Genomic DNA, 6992 nt, shown 5'->3' on the forward strand with positions numbered 1-6992 from the left:
TGACAGCTGACTAACACCCAGGTACCTATTTTACTGCTAGGTAACAGGGGCATAGGGTGAAAGAAACTGCCCATTGTTTCTCGCCGGCGCCCGGTATCGAACCCGGGACCACAGGATCACAAGTCCAGCATGCTGTCCGCTCGGCAGACCGGCTCCCTAGTTACTTGAATTATTTATGTATCCGACAGTCCAAGTGTTTTTGGCATCTCTTAACAATATTTGCTTTAGTAATAAATAAAAGCTCATGCATTTAAAATATATCAAATATATTACTAAGATTTATAAAGAACACAACAATTTATAAAGGAGACAAATACTAGTAATAATTGTCTACAAGACTTAACTAATGAAATGTAGAATATTTCATTAGATAATGCATGTTTTTTGGATCAAATAGCTGTAAAGGTTTATACAATCAAGAAAACTGTACAAATATTTATTAAAAAGAAAAATGTCATCAGTGTTGAATGTTCAAAATTATATTATGAAAACATCTCGCATAATAGCATACAAAACATTTAGAGAAAAAAAATAAATACATTGTCTAAACTACTTTCAAAATATCAAAATTTATATAAGTGACCATTCAGGAGAAAAGTCATGTCACTGTAGAATGTGTCTGAATGACTTTAAAAATAAATTATGGCTAATAACACACACACAAGGATTCATACAGGAGAGAAACCATATCACTGTTCAGTGTGTCAAAAAGACTTTTCACAAAAATCAGGTCTAATAACACACATGAGGATTCATACAGGAGAGAAACCATATCACTGTTCAGAGCGTCAAAAAGACTTTTCACAAAAATCAGGTCTAATAACACACATGAGGATTCATACAGGAGAGAATGCATATCACTGTTCAGTGTGTCAAAAAGACTTTTCGCTTAAATCAAATCTAACAAGACACATTTGGATTCATACAGAAAGGAAACCATATCACTGTTCAGTATGTCAAAAAGACTTTTCACGCAAATTATCTCTAATAATACACATGATGATTCATACAGGAGAGAAACCATATCACTGTTCAGTATGTCAAAAAGACTTTTCACGCAAATTATCTCTAATAATACACATGAGGATTCATACAGGAGAGAAACCATATCACTGTTCAGAATGTCAAAAAGACTTTTCACACAAATTATCTCTAATAACACACATGAGGATTCATACAGGAGAGAAACCATATCACTGTTCAGAATGTCAAAAAGATTTTTCACTTAAATCAAATCTAATAAAACACATGAGGATTCATACAGGAGAGAAACCATATCACTGTGCAGAATGTCAAAAAGACTTTTCACAAAATCAAATCTAATAAAGCACATTAGGATTCATACAGCATAAGAGTCATTTGAATATTGTCAAAAACACACAGAAATCACAATAGCGTGATGCATCAATGAACAAATCCACAAGGACCGTGACGAGGATTTGAACCTATGTCCGAGATCATCCCAGACGCTGTCTTATTGACTGAGCTACGACATGGTAAAAAGAGTTGAAACCAGAAGTTTTACTGAACTTGAATCCTGCAGCGTCTCCGAGACACAAACCAGGGCTTTACACAGCTCCCCCCATGCACTCTAGCTATGTCAATAGGCCGTTCTACCTCTGCTGACGTAGGTTCGAATCCTCGTCACGGCCCTTGTGGATTTGTTCATTGAAGCATCACGCTATTGTAATTTGTGTGTGTAATGAAGTGAGGGGAAGAGGTAGAACAACCAAAGAACTCCCTCCCAAAAGAAAACAATAAAACTTACTTGGCGTGGTTATTACTTTCTCTTTTCCTCTCCAGCTTTTACTGCGCATAACTCTACTGCTCTCTTGATCTGTCGTGATATTCCCTTCATCGCCCGACTTTTTCAGTCACCCATTCAGTGTTTTGTGGTTCGTATCTTTGTGAGTAAATGGTATACAATCTGTTCCGTTTATCTCCCCTCAAATTTTACGCTTTCTCTTCATGATCCTAAACACTTGTTGGACTCTTTTTACCAGAGCCTGTGCTCCTTTTGGATGATTTTAACTGTCAGCATACCTTCTGGGGAGATATTCTGACAAACACCCAGGGACACCTTGAACCATTTGTGCTCACTTCTCTTCCTTTATAACTAGTGAATTCTGGTAAACCCACTCATGTTGATTCCCCACCCTTTCCTGTATTGATCTTTCTGCTCATCTTCTCTTTATATGGACTTCAACTGGCAGGTTCTTGATGACCTACATAACAGTGACCTTTTCCCCATCCTTCTCACTTTTCTTTTCTTCTCGCCCTCCCCTCTCTTTCCCTAGGTGGAAGTTTGACAAGGCTGTTTGGAACCTCTTTACCTTTGTGTTACTCTTTCCGACCTCTCTGATTTTCCTCTTTCCCGAGCCTCCCTCCTCCTTTCATGACAGTTTTTGATGCTGCCCTCAGCTCTGTTCCTTGCTCTACCTCCTGGGGTGCACAGAAGTGCGTTCCCTGGTGGAATGCAGCCTGTGCTCAGGCTGTCCTCTGTAAGCGTGCGGCCTAGAAGAAATACCGTTGTTGATGGACGCCTGATTCTTTGCTTTTGCGTCAGAAGTCAAGTGTGGTGGCCCATAGGGCCATCTGTACGACTAAGTGAGAGTTGAAGATCTTTCATTTGCACTATTATGTCTAACACCCCTCTGCCCCTGATCTGGGAGGAAATCTGCAAGTTAGTGGGTAAGTTTTTTCCAGATGTCTTGCCAGTTCTTCACCTCTGTGGTTCTATTGTTGCAGATCCGGTCTCGGTCAAAACCGAACTGGGTTCACACTTTTCAACTGTTAGCTCCGATTCTCATCTTCCTCCTTTCCTTACTCTTAAGCCTCTTCTTGAATCTTGTCACTTAGATTTTCAAACGCCTCTTCATCTTCTTTATAACGCTCCTTTCTCTTTCAGAACTCCAGTCTGCCCTGGCCTTCTGTGGTTCTACAGCGGCGGGTTCAGATGATATTCATTATGTAATACTTTGACATCTCCCTCCATACACATTTCAGTATTTACTGAATGTTTATAACAGTGTCTGGGAGTTGTCATCAGTTCCCGAGGACTGACTTGAGGCGGTTCTTCTTCCTATTTGAAAACCTAGTTCTCCGTGGTCATTCCCTAAAGACTTTCGCTCCATTGCTTTAACGAGTTGTGTCTGCAACCTCTTTCAATGTATGGTCAGTGTCAGTCTGATATGGTTCTTGGAATGCTATCACCCCCTCTCTCCTTCTCAATTTGGCTTTCGCAAGTGTTGCTGCATGACTGATGTTCTCCTGAACTTAAAGGTCTATGTTTGTACTACCTTTGCTATGAAGACCTTCGTGGTTGCAGTCCTTTTTGACCTGGAAAAGGCGTATGACACCACCTGGAGATACCACATTCTGTTCCAACTGTTCTTTTGGGCTTCGTGGCACTCTCCCTCTCTAACTCAAGATCTTCCTCTCTTGTCGTTCCCTTAGAATGAGATTCTAAGGGAACCTCTCTGCCTCTTTTCGGCAATACGAAGGTGTACCTCTAGGTTGTGCTCTGAGCACTACTATTTTCCTGGTAACCCTCAATGGTCTTCTTTCCTCCCATCCCTCTGGCATTTTCTCAGCTCTCTATGTTGATGATCTTACCCTCTGCTGTCAAGGTGATGACTCGCTTTTTCTGCAATGGCGGCTTCAACTTGCGATTGATGCCATGTCGTCCTGGTCCACCAATCATGGCTTTAAGTTCAATCCAACTAAGACTTGTGCTATGACCTTTACTCGGAAGCAGGTCGTTCTTCGACCCCACTCTGTCCTCTTTATAGTAATCCTCTTTTATAAAGGATTCTGTTAAACTTTTTGGGTTAATCTTTGACACTTGCTTGTCTTGATCACCCCATATCTCTTACCTTCGAGTTGAATGCTTCAAAGCCCTTAACTTACTAAGGTGGTCTTGTCCCATACTTCCTGGGGAGCAGAAAGGCGCATGCTGCTCTCTTTACATTCCTTTCTCATGCTGTCTAAACTCAATTATGGCTGTCTTGCTTACTCTTCTGCCTCCCCCCTTCCCCCTCCCTGTTCAGCTTGTTGATGCCATGAGGGGGGCTTAGTGGGCGGCTGCTGGAGTGTAATGCTCCTTTGGACAATCCTCTGCCCTTTTGTAGCCTTGTGCTCCTGCTGCTATCCTCTCTAATTGTGCTGAACAACTTTTCCTTTCCCTTCTGTTTCGTTTTTCTCCCCCCTCTTCTCCTATCTGCTTGTCGTTTCCTGCCGACCTTTTGCTTGTTTTGGTTATTCCTTTGGACTTCTTCTATTTTGACGCCCGGGTGCTTGAGGAGGCATACTCTTGCACCCGTAAAACTGTAGTACCCAAAGTCGAGAGCGAGGGGAAACCTTTTATTGTCAATCCTCCTTTCATCACTGAACACGATCTCAACAGACTGACGGTTCTTAAGGTGGCGTTTGTTGGGCGTATACTCACGACACACCCCTAGGAGGCCCCGGCGTGATCAGCAATAGCTTCTTGTTGGGTGTCCTGCCTCTAACTGTGGCTTCATGGTGGGTGTGGGGGCACATTTGTGAATGAATGTTTCTTTTTCGTCCTCATGTTAAATTCTGTTTCTCCTTTACCTTCTCAGGCTCGTGGGGTGGGCAACCAAGCCCCCCGAGTCGGTCCGTGTTGGAAGACCGGGCTCTGCAGCCTCCGCTGCATTGGGCCCCGACCCTGCTCCTCCTTTGGCCTGAATGTTTTGGCATTAATGTGCATTTACAAAGGTGATATGTAATTCTGATCAGCTTCCATATATACTTTATACACATACATATACACACACACACACATACCTACATATACATATATACATACATATATACACACACACATGCATTTGTCTCTTTTACTCTGACAGGGTGAGATAGCTGATAGAGAAACTAGTGTGCAATTAAGTGCTTAATCACTGAAGGTGATTAAGGTGCTTTTACAAGCTCAGGTTATATAGTTACATCACATACATACATTGAGTAATTGATACATTACATGGTTAGTGTTGGGTACAAGTCCAATATATCAAGTGTTCCAGTACTCGTATAGTAATTACACAGTTCAGCATACCTTAGCCCAGGAGGGCGAAAGTCAGTCAATCTACAATATAATGTTCAAGAGAGTGCATGTTTTCTCTTTCACAAAGTTGACACATTGTGTACTCGACATTTGGGTTTTGAGGAAGCTGCCAGATACGTATATATCCCAAGCGTATTCTGGCCACTATAACATCACATTGCCAGATTCTTGTTCTATTAGTCCCATATGTGAATGTCTCCTCACGATATCCATCATAATATTTAATGCTACAACTTTCAGGTCTTTGTGAATTTGTTAGGGTGGTGAGATCTGCATTAGATATTTGTTTAAGTATTCTCTTTGTCACTGCTAATGAAACACCCATATCAATTTCTACCACTGGTTTTCTACAGGCTGTCTTTGCAAGCATATCAACAGTGTCATGCCTTGAGATGCCAACATGTGATGGTATCCATAGGAATTTAATTTCAAATCTGTTTTCTTTAGCAGCTAAAACATTCATTCGAATATCACTGACTATTTTCTGGGTGTCACTACTATGTGAGTTCAATGCCAGGAGTGCACTCTGCGAGTCAAAGTATATAAGTCCACTGCCTTTGTCTTTTAAAAATTCAGTGGCAAGGTATATGCCTGCAAGTTTGGTTTGAGTTGTACTTGCCCAGTCATTGACGTGCTTCATTGCTGTGTGTGTTCAAATATAATACATGCACATTCGGTACATCGTCCACATTCTTCTACAGAGCCGTCGGTATAGCACTGATACACATCGTTACCCATACTCTGAGTACGTTCAGTGATGCTTTTCAGTGTTAACTGTTTTAATAATGTAGAGTGCACATTATCCTAATTGCATTGTCCCTCTTACGGTCGTGCACATCCTTGTTGAATGTCCTGACTTCCGGGGCGAGCGTGTGTCTTGTTTTCAGACCGTCCCTTGCGGTCGTTTGTATCTCGATGGTATTCTTGGTGACTCGGATACTTTTGATATCGTTCACCTTATGCGTTTCTGTTCTCGTATTAGCGTCCTTGGTGATATTTAGCGTCCTCTGATTATCCAACACATTTGATGGTGCTTCATAACCTTCTCGGTTTGTTGCCTTCTTTTTGATAATTACTTACTTCTGCCTTTCCCTCAACTCTTCGTCGTCTTGATGCTCTTCACTGTACTAGGCTACTCCTCAGTTCTGGTGCCTTTCGTTTGATTCCTACCCAGAGCCTGTATGTTGTAACCGGCATCCTGTGTCTACAGGATCAGTGTGATCATTACTGTCTTCGCTACTTTGCGTGGTCCCTACAACACCTTCACTCTCACTAATGTCGTACTTTGACCATTACCCCTCCTGTGGACCCTGTTCCCTTTCACCACATTCCCCTTTCTGCGTGACTGTCTTGCTGGCAAGGTTCTCTCTCTCGGATCGTCTTGCCAATGTTTTTCCTTGTGTCATTCCATCTTTGCCCCTATAGTGGGTTCCTATTCCTAAGTTTTGACCCCACATGAGTAAAGCTTTTACCCCTCCTACAGTTCTGAAATGAATTTTCCTTGCTCACTTTTATTCACACTCCTGCTTTATCTCCATCTTCACAGATGTATCCAAGTCTGCCGATAATGTAGGCTACTCTGTTTTATTTCCTGACTGCACCTGTATGTGTCGCCTGCCTCTGGAGGCATCTTCATGGTAGAACTCTATGTAATTTTGAATGCTCTTCGTCAACTGCTTTCTCGCTGTCAATCTTCCTTTGTTGTAGTAGACTCGCAGTGCCCTAATGGCTCTGGAGTCCTCTAATCCTGTCCATCCTGTAGTCGTCGAAATTCAATAATGACTTTCTTATCTCCTGTAGATTTCAGACAGTCGAGTTTTGCTGGGTTCCCAGTCATATAGGCGTTTCCTTAAATGCGCATGCTGATGCTGTTGCGAAGAAGGCTAGCCGCACTTGACCCATTTCC

This window comes from Procambarus clarkii, chromosome 8 (assembly GCF_040958095.1).
Source record: "Procambarus clarkii isolate CNS0578487 chromosome 8, FALCON_Pclarkii_2.0, whole genome shotgun sequence".
Lineage (NCBI taxonomy): Eukaryota > Metazoa > Arthropoda > Malacostraca > Decapoda > Cambaridae > Procambarus > Procambarus clarkii.